Source organism: Sciurus vulgaris, assembly GCF_902686455.1.
Source record: "Sciurus vulgaris genome assembly, chromosome: 6".
Lineage (NCBI taxonomy): Eukaryota > Metazoa > Chordata > Mammalia > Rodentia > Sciuridae > Sciurus > Sciurus vulgaris.
Window position 1 is genome coordinate 61,804,470 of NC_136466.1, and position 16,812 is coordinate 61,821,281.

Consider the following 16,812-nt stretch of genomic DNA (forward strand, 5'->3'; position numbering starts at 1 on the left):
TCTTCACTGGTGCCCTCTCATTCCAAGACTATGCTAAACCAAACCTAGATGGTAGGCTTTTGATGGGATTAGGTATAGGAACCCGTGTTCATTTGACACATTCCTGCCACACCCCTCTGCTGGCACTGTGTTCAGCCCCACCCTCAGGGTACTTAGAGTGTAAGTGTGTGTGTGTGGTGGGGGAGCAAGTAGGAATCAAATAATCATAATAAAAGCAAAACGACATCTTGGCGAGGGCCAGGAAGAAGGAATCAGGGAAGTCCTGGAGGAGGCAGTGACATGAGTCAGGCCCCTGGTGAGTGGGGAAGGACATTGTGGCAGAGGGGCAGTATGAACAGAGGCCCTGAGGGCTGAGGGGACCATGTTCTCCTAGAACTGAAAGACCAGTCCTGAGTGGTGGGGGTTGGAGTTGAGTCTGAGAGCCCAATAGCAATGAGGAAGCTGGGTGGGGGTCCAGAGTAAAGGAAATGTAGTCAGGACTCAGGTGAAGGCTGAGAGATAGGCCCAAGTGGCAGGGGACTTTCTGAGCAAAGGAAGTTTTCCTGATCAGGGAGAAGGGTAGAGCCAGAGATCCCTGGAGCCTGGGAAGCCACCAGCATTGTGTGCTCCCTGGGTGGATATGCCCATGCTCTGCAGACGTGTGCTGAGATGGGCTGCGGCCATTCCTGTGGATTTCTCCCAACTTCAACTTTCTGACTCCTAGCTCAGTGCCCTTTCACGAAACCTCTCTGAGATGGCATATTGGTGCTAGCATACTAATAACAGCCATCTCACTGCTATTTATTGAACATTTTCTAAGTGCTAGGCATCATGCCAAGCCCTTGGAATGCATCATCTTGGTTTATCCTCACCACAGCCCAGGGAGGTAGGAGTGATTGTTAACACCCTTTTGCAGATGAAGAAGCTGCAGCTCAGAGAGGTGAACTCTCCCACCTGAGGCCACACAGCAAGTCAATGCCCTATCTGGAAGTTTTTCTTTCCTGCTTAGGTGAGCTGGCCTGGAGGAGAGTGAGGATGATAAGTCTGTGTATGCCTCTCCACCCTCAACTTGTTAGCTGGAGTTTGCCTAAACAAATACATAGTTCCTCTTCCTCCTCCAGCTTCTTCATGCAAAAGAGCCTCTGCTTTCCTCTACCTTCACCCCTAGGGAGACCCCCCCAATCAGTGTCCTGAACAGCTCTCAGGTGGCACCCCTAGTTCCTCCTCCCAAGGACTCTCTAACTTTGTTTAAAAGTCATGTCCTGAAATTGCAGGTCCTCATCCACCTTGGCCTCTGACCTACCATGTGACCTTGAGCCCCTGGGCCTAGACTCCCCATGTTCCCCCTGGGAACTGTCTGCCTCAGATGGCAGTGCAGCCCTGGTGCTGTGCCTGAGTGCAGAAGCCCCCATGTGCCCTTACCCTGTGGATAGCCTCTTCCTCTCTGACAGCCCCTTATCTCTGGGAGTGGCTGTTTATTGGTCCCCTCCTTCCCCTAACTCTCTGGGAGGGCCCCTCATCCCCCTGGAAGCCCTCCCTCCAGGCTGCTCTCACACGCCCAGCCAGGGCCTCCTGGGGTGGGGTGCAGAGATGATAGCCTCATAAAGATCTTAGCGATAAAGGGCTAGGAAGCACAAGTTCATGGGTTCGATTCCCAACGCCCCCCCACCCCAATATGAGTGACAACTTGGTTTTTAATTGGGTTTATAGCCCTGGCATCTAGGCTTAAGGGAAGACCCCTGGCCAGCCTCAGGCCCTCAGTGCACCCACCTCCATCTAGTTTCCTGAACTCCTCTAACTGTAGCCCAAGGGCTTTGGACTTGGGGGCCAGGCACAACCACACCTCAACCTCCCCTTGCGACCTTGGGCAGGTTAACTCCCCTCTCAAAGTCCTTGCTTCTACTTCAGATGCCAGAGTAGCAATTCCTGCCCTTCCCACCTCCAGGGGGCAGATGTGAGCTTCAGAGTGGGCCGTGGGGCTCCTGTGAAGCATCCTTACCTTCAGGCCTGCCCTCCTCTGAACACCTTCCCTCTTCTCCTGCCCTTCTCCAGAGACTGGATGTGCCACCTGCTGGCACTCCAGGGTACTACAGGAAGGCTTTGTCCTTGCTGCTGGGTGATGCCTGAAGCCACTGAGTTTTCTCCAGGAAAACAGACATGGGAAAGGCAGACAGTCCCCAGGGACACAGACACTTAGGGAGCAGAGGTGATTCTAGAATCAGGGCCTGGAGCACAGAATGTCCTCATCAGAGGGAGCGCTGTGTCTGACCTGTTGTGCAGAGATACAGAGATCAGGGAAGGGAAAAAGCTCGCACATTGAGTCAGTGGTTAAAGTTTGGGCTGGGACTGAGAAGTTCCAGCTTCCTGTTGAGACATATCGCTATAGCCTCTCAGAGGGACAGAGAGCTGGGGGCAGAGGTGGGGTGCCCTGCCTGGTCTCCCACTCCCTTTAGTCCTTCCTCTGCTGTGTGCCACAGTCACCTAGTCTCATCCCCACCCCACCCCCAGTCTCATCACCTCATCTCAGGCATCCTGGATGGTCTGCTTAAAATCCTGCAGCGGCCCCTGTTGAACCTCAGGATAAAAGCCATACTCTCTCGGGCCTGAAGGCCTCCATGGCTGGCCCCCGACTCCCTTTCCAACCTTAGATGCCTCAGCCATTCTTTTCGCTGTGTTCAAGTGCACCAAGCTCTTTCTAGCTCCAAATTTTTGCAAATGCTGTTCCCTGTGCCTCACACACTGTTCTCACTTGCTTGGTGTGTAACCTTTCACCCTCGGGTCTCAGTCGAAAAGTTTCTTCTCCAGAGAAGCCTTTGTCTCCTGAATGAGATCCCCCACCTGCCCAACCATCGTCTCTGTCTCTTTCATCATGCTTATCACGATTTAATATTATTAATGTTTGTTTTCCTTGGTCTTTGCTTTTGAGCCTTAGGAGGACAGAAACACAGGTTGCATAATTGGTGCTCAATTAACTTCTGTTGCATGGATAGCTGGTGAGGGAGTTAGAGTAAGAGGTCCTATCTGGGACCTGCTATGTGCTCTCAAGCAGGTTCTTGTCCTCTCTGGAGTTTAGGAGCCAGTGTGTCCAATGCGAAAGAAATATGTGGTCTTCCAAGGCCCTGCTGTTGTGGTGATCTTTGAAACATCTATGTGTGCCAGAAGGATACAATCCAGTCCCCGGTGGCCCTGGGGCACTGAAATGGAGACCAACCAAGGGGGTTGGGGTGAGGCTGAGCGAGTAGTGTCTTGAAGCCCTTATCTTCTAGAATCCCAGAAAGCATCAGTGGCTGCAGATTCATCTGAGAAGAGGAGTCTTAAGTGGAATGTGACCTAAGGTGTCCGCAAGTCCCTCTGCCCACTGTGGTGGCTACCAGATAAATGTCCAGAAGGTGGGGAAGTTCTTACTCTGCCTCTCTGGCTCCCCAACCACAGGCACAAAGATCTGTCTTCTCTGCTCAGGGTGTACCAGGCAGAAGGGTGCTGAACTGGGGGCCACAGGACCTGTGTGTCAGGGCTACCCTCTCTCTGAACCTCAAGCAAGCCCCTTCCACCCTCTGAGCCTCAGTCACCATGCCTGTACAATGGACAACTCTCAGGTCCTCCAAGATGACTGTCGGATGCCTGGGACATGTGTGCTGCTTCCCCACACCCCATCCCTGCTGGGGGGGTGGCCAGGGGAGCAGCTCTGGGAGCGTGGGAGAGCCAGATGTGGTGGCCGCTGGCCTTGCCTGTGTGAGTGCTGAGCTGGCCTACTGGGAATGCTCCCACTCGAGCTCTCTTTCCGGCCCCTGACCCCCAACTGACTGAGAGTCGCCGCTTCCGGCTCTGACAAGCGTGGGTGGGGTCTTAGGAGGGGGTGTTCCACTCAGCCTGGTTCCCTCCTTTGGGGAAGAGCATGCGCCTTAGAGTTCAGACAAAAGCCTTGGCTACAGCCTCAGCCTGTGGCTGACACAGCACAGGCACGAGGCCTGGCTCTGTCGCTTCCATCACGAACCTTGGTCATGTTGGCCCTAACGTGCCGTGAGCTGCTGGACAAGCTTCCCTCCAGCACTGACCACGTGGAGACTGCAGCTCCCGGCGCACCTGAGGGTCAGCTGCCTTGGTGGAGCCTCCTTGTTCTGCTTTAGGTCTTGCATGAGATGCCTGTGCACATGGCTCACTCAGGCCTCTCTGCCCCTGCCAGGTGCCCACATGTGTCCACATCGTACAGCTGAAAGCAGCAAGGCTCAGGGAATTTGGAGACTCGATTGTCTGGGCCACACAGAGCTGGGCTGCAACTGCTCACATCAGAGCTCAGGCTCTTCACCCTTGAGGGTACCGCCATATAGGGGGAAGGAAGTGCTGAATCCCAAGGTCCAGAGTCCCTCTGCATGGTGTCCCAGTCGCCTCAGCAGGTCCCCACACACTGTACCTTATACCCCCATTCTGAGTCCAGCCTTCCCTGGGACAGGCATGTCTGAGGCTGGACCTAGCTTCTGGTATCTGGGCAGGTGAGAGAGTGCTCATGGCCTATCCTGCCTGCAATGGGGCTGGGGTTCCATGCTGATCACCCCAGCATGACATTACTACACTGCACATGTCCCCTGGCCACTGCCCACAATTTCAGAGCACACAAGGGGAAACTGAGGCCCAGAGGCCCAGTGATGGGAGGCTGCTTGCAGGAGGGAATCTCAGTGTCACAGTGATCACACGTTAGACCCTGTACTAGGCCTTCCAAGGACAGTACAAATCTTAAGAATTTCTTAAGTACTAATCCTTGAATTATCCCCATTTTCTAGAGGAGGAAATTGAGGCTCAGACTTTTAAATGGCTTGCACAAGGTCATACAGCTTGAAACTGGAGAAGTTGGGATTTGAACCCAGGTTTTTCTCTGACTCCAGAACCTTTCCTCAGTCATGGCATTTCTGCCTCAGGGTCCAGGCCTCAGTGAGCATTCTGTGGTGTTCTGTGGAGCACTGCATCTCCCACCCACATCTCAGAGGAGAGGAGGAGGAACAGCCCCTGGTGCCCACCAAGGGTTAACGGTGGTAGGGGCTAAGTGTTTCCAGATGGGCCAGTTGGATGGATGGGCTGGCCGGAAACCGGCGGCAGCCAACTTCCCCGGGGAGCTACCATCAACCACCCCCTTCCCTCTGTGCTGCATCTCTGGCCCCCAGCTGTCCCCTGCCCTCGGGTCCTCCAGCCTCTTCTTCCTAGCCAGAGTCTAGCTCTAAGGGAGTTTGCAGACAGAGCATCCCAAGGGCCTCCCAGCACAGCAAGTCCAGTCCTGTTATGGACAGATGGGGAAACTGAGGCTCAAGCAGAACAAGAGACCCAGCCAAGGTCTTTCAACAAGTCCTCACTCCAGAATAGCTTCCTTAGGAACTAAGGGGTGGAAACCCCTCCTTGCTTCCCCAGAGCTATCCTGGTTGCAGCAGTTGGTTCGAGGTTTTTTGAAGGTGAGCAGTCAAGAAACACTAGGAGGAGAGTTTCTTTTCTCTTTCTTTCTTTCTTTCTTTCTTTCTTTCTTTCTTTCTTTCTTTCTTTCTTTCTTTCTTTCTTTCTTTTCTTTCTGTCTTTCTTTCTCTTTCTTTGTTTTTACATATCTTTTCTTTCTGTTCCTTCTTCCCTTCCTTCCTTCCTCACTCTCTTCTTTCCTTCCCCCTCCCTCTCTTCCTTGTCCTTCTCCCTTGTTCTCTTTCTTTTTGCAATTTAGGGAACTAAACCCAGGGAATTGTAAATTTCCAGTGCAATCTTTGGGCACAAAAATCCTGTGCAAGTCTGACCCTGTGGTCTCTGGGATCACCCCATGTTCCCCTCTGACCAACAAACCCTGGACCAGGTCCCCCCTCCTGGGTGACTCATTACCCTACCCATGCCCTGATTCAGTCTGAGACCCTCTCCCATGTGGCCCAGCTCAGATGCTCTGCTGGGCAATTTCTACTGGGGTAAAACCAAGAAGTGATTGCAAGATAAACTACTGTGGTTGGCATGGAATCTCAGCTCAAGCAAATCTCAGCTGTGCTCTGTGAGCAGAGGCCTGGATGAGACTAGGGAGGAACAGAGGGCAGGCAGAAGTGTGGAGGGCAGAGCCAGGCTCTACCTGTGTGACTTGGGACACCTTCCTTTTCCCTATGGGACTCAGTTTCCCCATATGTACATAGTGCGGGCAGGAGGTGAGTCAGTTCTATCCTTTAAGTTCTTTTAAGATAATGTCCTTGGCTGTGGGACTGGAAGTCTGCAACCAGAGACATCTAATCTGAGGAGGGGAGGGTGGCAGAAGAGAACCAGCCGGGAGCCTGAGGTTTGGCAGCCCTGCTGGGGAAAGAGGGCTGAGGATAGAAAAGGAACATAACAGATACTCAAGAATGTCTTGTTGAGTGACTGAATGCAAGAGCCACAGAATAACCCAGGAAGAAGGCAGAGCAGGCGCGCCCGCCTGTGTTGGGGTGTGGGTCTTGGGATGACCTGCGTTCCTTCCACCCTGTGGTGCACGAGGTCGGGTTCTGCCCCAGCTTGGGTGTTGTTCTGTGAACTCAGGATGGTCTTTGGGTCCCTTTGGGCCTCTGTTTCCTTGCTATAGATAGGGCAAATAACCCCTTCCTGGTTCTCAGGGTTTTGAGATGCTGAACAGAATATGCCTGGAGATCCGGGGAAATGTGATGACCTTGAGCAAGTCATTCTCTCTGTGCCAGTTCTCTGGATTCTTCTTCTTTCACTTTTCTAAAAAGTGACTGATCATCTTGGAGAGTGTTTCCACCTCTTCCAAGTCCCCTCTTCTCAAAAATGCTCTCTGGTTCCCTCAAGCCTCTGTTAGGTGTCCCTCTGAGTGCACTCACAGCCCTTACCTGCCCTCCTGCTGGGTACCTACTTGCCTAGTGACTGTGTCTTTCCCTCTATCCACAGTACTGTTGAGCACACAGTAAGAGCTCAATCTGCTTGTTCAATGAATGCATGTTGCCTGAAGCAGCCACGTAGATCATCAGAGCTTCCTTTACAGATGGAGAAATTGAGTCACAGAGAAAGGGCACCCCTAGGTACCTTGGCAAGGGGAGGCTGCCACTAGAGACAGGCACTAGGCAAGTGAAGCAGGGACACTCTTTTCATAAAAGTGACTCAGTGGCTGGCGTGGGCTGCGGAATTTCTAAAGATCCCCTCACATCCTGAGAGCGGACAACGGGAGGGAGCAAGCAGAGGGAAAAGAGGAAGAAAAACAAGAAACTTGGGGGAAAAGAGAGAGGGAAAAAAAAAACACCCTGAAATTGAAAACAGACGCACGCGTCCACCCTCCCTGCCCCACCGCCCCCCTTCTCCCAGCTGGACCAATCAGAGGCGGCCCTGCAGCCTTTCCCCCAAAGTGTGGGGGGGCAGGGAAGCCCACAGTGGTGTGAGCTCCGAGCTCCGGGGGCTGCCTGCGGCAGTCCCTGCCCACCTAGCTGGGACCCTAGATCGTTCTGTAAGCAACTTGGAGCCAGAAAGGAGGAGATCAACAAGGAGGAGAGAGCCAGGACCCTCAGACCAGCCACCCAGCAGCAGCCTGTGCCCAGCGGACACAGACGGCCAGACTCAGGGCGGCCCCTCCTGGCAACTCTGCTCCTCCCAAAGGATGCTTTGGGAGTGAGGCGAGGCTGGGCCGCTGCTCACTTGTGCAGCACCCCCCTCCCGCTCTCCGGTGTCTCAGGGAGCTTGCGAGGCTCCTGCTGCCCTTCTACCCAGCTGTTGCCCATTTCGGGTCCGACAAAGTCTCTCTAATAACAGGGAGAGGGCAGTAAGGCGGACTTCCTGGAGGGGGTGACAGCACACAGCCTGGGTCCCTGCCCACAGCAGAAGCCACGAGCAGCAAGGTAAGTGCAGGGAGAGGGGAGGTCCCCAGTCTCATATCCTGTCCCCTTGCCCCAGCATATGCCTCTTTGGGAAGGTAAAAAAGAATGGAAAATATTTTTAACAAAACCAGATGGGAGGAGGCTGGGTGGCAGCGGGTGATGTCAGGGCCGGAGGAGTCAGGTCTCTCCTCCCCACCCCAAGGCAGGAGCTGCTGCCCCCTTAACTCTGCTGCTCCCTGCCCTCTTCAGACAGAGACCTCTGAGTGCCCAGCAGGGCCTCCAACACCCAGCAGAGTCTATGGGGGGTGGTGGGAAGAACAGAGAGGGCCCCAGGAGGGAACTTGGGACATGGCAAGCAGGATACACGGGAAGAGACCTAGCAGGGTACTGGGGACCTCAGGGACTAGCCTCAGTCCCTTGGCCCAAGTCTTGTTCCTAAGAATCAGTCTGGCTCTAGGCCAGTCAGCCGCCAGGCAACCTTTGGGGATTTAAATGGATTTGCAAATTTTCCAGATTCCTAAGTCGTCCTTCTAAACCCCCAGTCACTGGGAAAGTTCTGGGTTGAAGGGGGCCTCAGCAATTGCCTAGCATAGGCCTAGCAGTCCTAACAAGGGGTGGGGGTGACCCAGCTGTCAGATCTGGAGGCTCCTCTGTGAAGAGGGGTTGCCACTAGGCTCTTTTCTTCCATCGTAGGTGGCTGCTCAGCCTCTTGCTCTCTTCTTCCTTCTGGACTCTGCGCCTTCTTGGCTCCATCAATAAACAGGAGTCTGACACGCCACCTCCCTGCCCAGAGCCCATCTGTGGCTCTCCAGTGCTGGTAGGAAGCTCCACCTCCTAACAGCGGCTGCCACTGATTGACACTGCATGCCAGGCCTGTGCCCGGTACTCTGAGAACATCTCCTGTGATGCTCTCCAGAGCAGGGACCGTGTTTCCTCTGCTGTACACATGAGCAGCCATGTAGCAGCATGCAACTGTAGCCACACAGCTAGTAAGTGGCAGAGCCTGAAGAGGCAGGAAGCTTCTCCTACCCTGTTACTCCAGTTGGGCTTTTCACAATTTTTTTTTCAGTAGTCGGGATTGAACTTAGTGCTCATGCTCTACCACGGAGCTACATTCCCAACCCTTTGTATTTTTTATTTTGAGACAGGGTCTTACTAAGTCACCCAAACTGGCATAGAACTTGAGATCCTCCTGCCTCGGCCTCCGAGTAGCTGGGATGACAGGTGTGTGCCCCTGCACCCAGCTCAGACATGGGCTTTTGGTTTCTGCCAGTCGAATCCCAGAATTTTCAGAAGAAATTGGCACTATCCTGTCTGCGGGCACCTGCCCTCCTCACCCCCCATGGCACACTCTACTTGGTCACTTTTCTTTCAAGGGCCCTGCTGCTCCGCCTGTTCCAGGGCCTTCCTGCTTCCTCCAGGACTTGCCATGAACTTGGTGCTGGAGCCTTGTTTCTGTTTATGTTCTGTTTGCACATCAGATTGTTCAGACCTCGGGTTTGGCTGTCCTGTGTCCCTAGTAACCTCCTGTTTAGGCCTTCTGCCTTCTTTCCAGAGTATCAGGGGGCTTCTTCAGATGGCATTTCTTTATCACAAGCAGGGAGGAGTGTCTCTGCTGGCCTCTGCCACTCCCAGAATGCCCAGAGACCTCTAACAAGACGTTCTGAGGTCATGCAGTCCTGCCCTATCTCCAGGCAGGAGGCCCCGAAGCCACAGCACTGGAGAACATATCACCTGCACCCACCACATGCAGGCACAAAGCCTGTACCACAGCTACCTTATAATCCTCATAGCAAGGCTCTGAAATTGGTGGCTATTATCCCATTTTGCAGAAACAGAGGTTTAGAGAGCCTAAGTGACTTTCCATAGTCACACAGTTAGAAGACTTGGTTTGTCTGAACCCAAGTCTTAATCCCAGCACTGTCCAGGGAGCTTCTGGTCAGTTGGTAGTCCCCATGATCCCCAGAGCCTGTCCCTGGCTTCAGCACCTGCCCCAGCACAATGTGCAGCCTCAGGTCTGACTGCTTCAAGGTCCACCCAGGCCCTGGCTTGGTCCTGGGAGAGGAAGGAGGCCATCTGGTCAGACAGCAGTAATCTGGCAGCCCTCCCTCCTCTGCGGGGAGAAGAGCTGGGGCTTGTAATTGCCCACAGATGTGGGCAGGCAGCAGAAAGCACCGTGCATTCAGAGTCAAGAGCCCAGGTGCTTGCCTGGCTCAATTGACATCCCTTGTGTGGTCACCCTCAGAGCCCTGTGTCCCCTCTCTGGCTGCTTTCCTTCCTGGAAAGTAGTGGACCCTGCAGATGAACACCAACAGCCTCGGGCTTCAGAAGATTGTGCTCTTACCCAATTTGGCTCCTAGCTGTGTGACCCTGGGTCAGTGCTTTGCCTCTCTGGGCCACAGTTTCTTCCTCTGTGAGCAACAGGGAAGTTTGTGAGGTTCAAGAGGCAACAGTTTAGCCTAGTTCCTGTGTTCGTGGGGTGGTCCTGGGGCCACTAAGAGAGGGCTGCTCTCTGCCTCGTGCACAGGACCACTTGGCTATTCTAATGATTGTAGTCCACAAAGGCCTCTGCCCATGGAAGGGACCTGGACACCATGTATATTCTGAAGGCTCACTTGCCCTCATGGCACTATATGCATTGCCTGGGATCACTTGCCCTCAGGGCTACAGGAAGGGACTCTGGGTGTTTGGCTCAAGTCAAGCTGTGAAGTATGGTGAGTAGGGAGGGAGGAATGAGAGGACCCCTAGACAACCCTGAAATCCCACCCATTTCCTGCAGATGGTTCAGAATCCTGTGAGCACTGGCTCTTTGGGATGAGATTTTTTTAGAGTTCTCCCCATTAGGGGAGAGGGAAGGAAGGGTCAAGAGTCTCTATCCCTTCTGAGGGTCAGAGCTTTGACAGCTAGGAAGCAGTGTGTGCAGGAGGATACAGCAGGAGTCAGTTATGTGCATTTTAATTGTGTTTGTGTCCATTACCTCACAGTTCACTGCTGTCTTCCTCAGCGCTTAGAACATGCCTGGCAATCAGTAAGCTCATAATTAATATTTGCTGAACTAATTTAATTCTTGTAACAATCTCTAGGAGTAGATATAAACACTCTCCATTTTACCTATGAAGAAATGCCCAGAAAAGTTAAGTCAATTGCCCAGAGACCCACAGCTCAGAAGTGGAGGAGCTGGGGTTTGCGCGCAGACATTTCCTACTCCAGAAACTCATGATACAAGACTGGGTGGGGCCCCGGGCCCAGCATAGACTCTGAGGACACACTTGGCTGTGGGGGCCCTGGGCATTCCTCTGGGGGTCATCAACCCCTAGAACGCCATGTGATCATGGGCAAGTTGGTCCCTCTCTGGGCCTCAGTCTTCCCAGAAGTCAAATGAGGAGTGTGACCCAGACCATCGCCAAGCTGGCTTCCAGCCCCAGAACAATTCCAGGATTCTAAGCCACGCCAGCCCAGATCAGCAGCAGCACAAGCCCTGCAGTGTACTCAGGGATCATGCATATTTAACTTCAGAATGAAAGGGTTTGTTTTTTTTTTTTAAACTTACCCTTTTTCTACACATTACAGAAAGAGGTCAGGATCAATGACCACTAATGGAAAACCTTAACCTGGAATACGAGGAGGGACTTTCTGACAATTACAGGGGCCTCTTGACAATTACAGGTGCCCCTTGGTGTGTTTGGTTTCTCAGAGAGCTCTGAGGACATGTTCCTGCAGAGACCATGTGCCTGTTTTCCTGGGATACTGAGAACAAGGAATGTCTGGGAGGGAGGCAGTCCTGTTAGGGATAGTATGGATGACCCTTTAGGTCCTTGGCAGTGGGCTCCAGGAGGCAATGGCATGGACAAGGTGCTCAGCCTAGTTCCTGCACTTAGTTGGGAGGTCCTGGGGCTGCTGACAAAACCTACGGGCTCTGATTTCAAGAGAAAGCTAGGCTTTGGCCCAAATTAATAATGGGGTCCAGAGGTGACAGGAGTGGACACAGAGACCCACCCCTTTGGGGAGAGTGTGTGGAATTGACAATTTTTGCTTCTAGTGCAGACGCCTCTTCGTGTCCCTCTCTAGCCTTCAGGTTCAGAGCATCAAGAAAAGAATGTCTTGAACCCCCAACTCTTGCCCCAGTGCCCCACCCACTCAGGGGTTTTCTGGATTACCCCGTCTCAGGCCTGGTGCAGAACTTTGAATATCAAAGTGTACTGCTTTTACTGCATTAATACCCTTGCTTCTCCTGCTTCCGAGCAGACCGTTTGATGTCTCAGGTGCCCAAACCTTTCATCTGCAGGAGGTACTAGCTTCCCCACCCTGTGATGGAGAGGGCTGTCCCTTGGGAGGGCCAGAAGGTCAGGAAGTTCCCGAATGTCAGAGATGAAAAGGACTTTTGGGGTCACGTGGTTTGACTTCACTGAGCTCCAGGAAGGAGAAGGGATGCACTCATGACTGTGCAGGACATGGGTGATGGCAGAGCCTGAGACCTATCCTTTCCTTGGAGCCACCATCTGCTTGTGTCGTCACCACCTCTCTGAAGACCTGGAGTTCTTTAGACACCCCCTTTGTTGACCAGTGCTCAGCTTCCTGGTATCTCTTGGGGGAGGTTAGAGGGCAGATTTGGACTGAAGGGAAGCAAAGCCATCTTGATGAAGATTGGGAACCCCCATGGGGTAGTTTTCTGGGCCAAGAACCTTAGGTCACATCACTTCTCCATTCTGGCCAGCGTATTCTCGTTTCCTCTTAAAAAGGAGGGAGGGCAAGGGAGAAGTTCAAGGGCCCCAGAGGTCCATCCATCTTTGTCTTTGGCTCCCAAGAGTCCCTTCTGGACTCTTCAGTGCTGTTTCAGCTCACTCTGTTGCTCACTTTTCTTTCCTGGAAAGTTGAACCCCAAGACCTGTGATCCCACCAGCGTCTAAGCCTAAGTGGACATGGAGGGTGGAGAATTCCAGACATCTCTGGAGGGACAGGGCTTAACTTTATAAACAGGTCACAAGAGCCCTGGCACTTGTCAACCCAGGGCATTGGACTTGAGGTAAAGGATTAGCTCCAACCCCCTGGGCTGTGGGCTACTCCATCTCACCGGTGCTAGGTTCCTTATCAACTACCAGCCTGAGGTTCATCTCCTGAATGGATAGTGAAGCAGTGAGTAGAGAAGGATGCACAGGGAGATGGATGAATGGATGGATGGACAGATGGACAGATGGTTTTCCCTTTAGTTCAGGGAGCAGGGGTAAGGCCCCATGTTTAAAAGAACATGCACTTGGTTTAAGGCTCAATGGTTACTGTCTTGAAGTTCTTAATATTTTCTAACCAGGATCCTTGTCTTTTTGTTTTGCACTTGCCCCGCAAGTGATATAGCTGGTCCTGCCAGGGGCTTCGGCTGGGTTTGTATGGCCTCATCCTTGGAACTGGCCTCACTGACTCCCTGCTCCCATTCCAATTCAATCCCACAGAATGTCAACCTGCTCATGTCACTTTCCTGAGTGGGTCCCCCGCCGTAGTGCTTCATCCCAGCAGCAGCTAGTTGCCACCATTACCATCAATAGCCTGAAAAGTTGGCTTCACAGTGTCTCCAAGGCAAAGCCAAAATTCTCACCCAGCACCCCAAACCTTTCTCAAAGGTTGGCCTCCCTCTCTGCCCATTGCCTAACTCTTTGCTGATAAGCCCCAATTTATGGCCCATCAGATCTCTTCCTACCAGTTCTCTCAGATGCCTGGCCATCTCCTGCTTCCCTGGATTGCTCACACAGAGCCCTGTGTTACATCCCACACTGGCATCGTCTGCCTAAGAACTCAAGTGAATCCTAGAGGCCTCGCTCAAGGCCACCTCCCTCAGGAAGCCCTACTCTCCCTCCCTACTGGACTAATCATATAATCACAATAGTATTTACTGAGCACCTATTATATGTTGAGGGCTCTTTGTCATCTTTATTCCTCACAGCAATAGAAAAGGAGGAATCTCATGCCATCTTCCAGGAAACTGAGACTCACAGACATTAAACTCAGAAGGTCACACAGTTACAAGATAGAAGAACTAAGACTTATGCCCAGGAGGCTGGAGCTGCTGCTCCCAACCTGGCTGAGCTCCCATACCATTTTCCTGCCCTGGGTTGCATCAGACATAGTCCATTGGATTCAGGGTCCCATGTGTCTGTTCTACCCCAATCAGGGTGTCCCACTTCCTTCCTGAAGAGAAAAGGTCTCCACTCCCTGCCCATCCCAGTTTCCCAGCCTAGTGAGTCCTGAGGCCCCTGGCCTGAGGACCAGAAGAGCCCACTCTAAACAGCCATTTGATTACCCATGCTATGTAAGCATCTATTGAGCACCCACTGTAGGCTTAATCTCATATTAGGAACTTGGAGATATCCCAAATAATTGTTAGGTATATTTCCTGATTTGTAGGAAATCAAATTGAGGGACTAAAACAAAGGTAAAGGAAAGAACCAATTGGCAGACAGTGGACTGAGAGTCATCGGATCTGGCTTCTGGTCCTAGGCTGGCCACGGAGTGTGTACTTCTTTGCGGAACTGTGAAGTGAACTAGTGAACAAGTTCCCAGTGACTAGGAAGGGATGCTGCTGCCAACGTCAATAATAACAGCAGCTCCCCCTTCCTGAGAGTCCTTTTGGGAGAGTTTTCCTGCACCATTTCATTTGTCACATGCATCCCTTGTTGGCAAGCCTGGTCTGGTGGGGTCTCAGCTGTGTGCTGACTAAGTGAATGACTGATTCTCCCGTGAGCCAAAGAATCAGAAGAAGATGGCCTCTGGCTTTGCAGAGGGCCATGTGCCAGACCCTGTCATAGGCATTTACTGGTGTTAACTCCATCAAGAGGCTTGACCGCTCAACGACGAGTCCTGATTTATAGATAAGGAGATTGAGACTCAGAGAGGCTAAGTAACAGTCAGTGGGAGAATCAGAGGGTGAAGATTGAAGAAAGGAGTAGGAAAAGAGATACTGAGAAAGAGAGAGAGTAAGTGAAACGTGGCAGCGTCCCTTCCTCCTGATCTGCTTCCCAGGAGGGCTGAGGGGAATCTCAATGTTCCATAATTGGCACCAACTAATGGCAGGTTTTCTCATTAGCCAGCTACCCCTGCCCAATTTGCAGCGTCTGCTCTAGTGGGGGAAGGCTGCATGCTGGTGGGTCAGTATGAGTGGGCCCTGAGGCCAGCCTGCCCCCTGCCCACTTGGCTCTGAGAAAGTATTCTATTTGTGGCCCCCAGCCCGGCTCACGGCTGATCCCCGGCTGGCAGCAGTCTGAGGAACAGAAGGTTTGCTTGTCTGCGTCTGCCGCGCCCCCCTCCCCGCCTCAGCCTGGGACCCCTCTCGGGGGCTCCTCTGGCTGCCAGGGCCTGGTGCTCTCCGTTGCCATGGCACCGGCCAGAGGAGAGGCTCTGGAGGGTGGGGGGCAGGGAGGGCAGTCAAGGGAGATGAAGGCTGCAACTCTGCAGCCCCAGAGGCCTGGAGTGTGGAGAGGGGCAAAGAGGTGCTGGGGCCTCAGGGGCAGGCCTGTGGCAGAGCTGGCCACACATCAAGGCTCACTGCCTGGACGCTCCATCTCAGATGCCCTAGGGACAGGACCAGACAGAGGCTTTCTTCCACACTGACCCCTCCCCTCAACCCTATATGCTGATCTTTTGCAGAAGGGTCCTGAGTTCTATCTCTACATTGGCTTTCAAATTACTGGGTGACCTGAAGCAGGACCCCTGGACACACTGCCCCTCAGTGAGGGCAGGAGTAGGACCCTGCCCTTGGAGATTTCTCTGTCCCTGGGGGCCTGGATTCTATATGAACCCTGTTACGGTGAGCTTCATGTGGGAGGGAATGTTTCTCTGTGGATGGAGTTGTCTCTGGCAGGAGATGGTTAGTGTTGCATTAGTTTGTTCTGTTTGTTTTTTGGTACCAGAGATTGAACCAGAGGCACTTAACCACTGAGCCACATCCCTAGCCCTTTTTAAATGTTTTATTTTGAGACTGGATCTTGATAAGTTGCTAGAGCCTTGCTATGTGGCTGAGGCTGGCTTTGAACTTGAGATCCTCATGCTCAACCTCCCAAGCTGCTGGGATAACAAGTGCACGCCATTGTGCCTGGTTTGCATTCAATTTTAGACTCAGACCTGCCTGAGTTTGCTCACAGTTCCTCTGCTTATTGGCCAAGTGACCTTGGGCCTCCTCTAAGGGATGTTGTAAGGATGAAATAAAATCCCAACATCGTCCCATTTAGCAGAGTGCCTGCTCCAAACTAATAGGGGGCTTTTGTTTGTTTTCAGATTGGGGGATATCAGAAGAGTGAATGGGAAGAAAGACATCCTGGGTGGGGAAGCTGGGGGATAGAAACAGGATCAAGAGGTAGAAGACACAGGAAACAGATTGTGCGCAACAAAATAAAAACATTCTCTGATAGTCTGACCTCTGAACACCTGAGCTGCCTCAGAATGGAGAGGGCCACAGATGAGGTAGTGAGATCCCTGTCATGGGAGGTGTGCCATTGCAGAGAGGGTCAGGAAGACATGAATGGAGCTGTGTATGGCCCCTTCCAGCCCTAAAATTGTAGGGCTCTGTGAAAAATGTAGGACAGACTGCCCCTCTAACTGTCAGCTTCCCTTAGCTCAAAAGAGTGTGAAGGAATGAAAGAAATCCAGAGACAGGGTGAAGGAACAGGCTGGCAACTCCTAAACGTGTCTGGCTCTTGCTAGCAGTCCGCTATGCCTCGTGTCCTGCCTGAGACAGGGGGCCAAGTAGGTGTTGAGCCTGTGTGCTGGGTGGCCAGTCTGCTCAGGATTGAACACTGGAGCTATTGAGGCAAGCTCTGTGATCTTAGGCAAGTGATATGACCTCTCTGGGCCTCATTTCCTCATCTATAAGACGGAAGCAGCACCAAGTCACGGGATTGTTTTGAGGACTCAATGAGAAAATTCACACAGAGTTTAGCCCAGGTGATGGGTGATAAGTCCTAAATCAGAGGTAGCTAGTATTCTTGTTGTTTTCAAGGCCATTTAAGTCCCTATTTCTTTTGAAAGGGCTGATGAGGGAGAACTCTGA

At 52.6% G+C, this 16,812-nt stretch overlaps 1 protein-coding gene across 4 annotated transcripts in view; it reads left to right on the plus strand.

Moving 5' to 3' along the window:
• Positions 1 to 7,321: 7,321 nt before the first annotated feature.
• LOC306664073 (platelet-derived growth factor receptor beta) overlaps positions 7,322 to 16,812 on the plus strand; it is a 36,424-nt gene continuing 26,933 nt past the window's right edge. The window contains exons 1-2 of one of the 4 annotated variants that reach the window (XM_079144750.1): positions 7,322 to 7,802; positions 8,475 to 8,652. The gene's annotated coding sequence lies outside the window, so the exon portion shown is untranslated. Of the gene's footprint in view, positions 7,803 to 8,474; positions 8,653 to 8,745; positions 8,771 to 16,812 lie in introns of those variants that run through there. The other 3 variants (XM_079144751.1, XM_079144749.1, XM_079144752.1) reach the window with 3 other exon arrangements.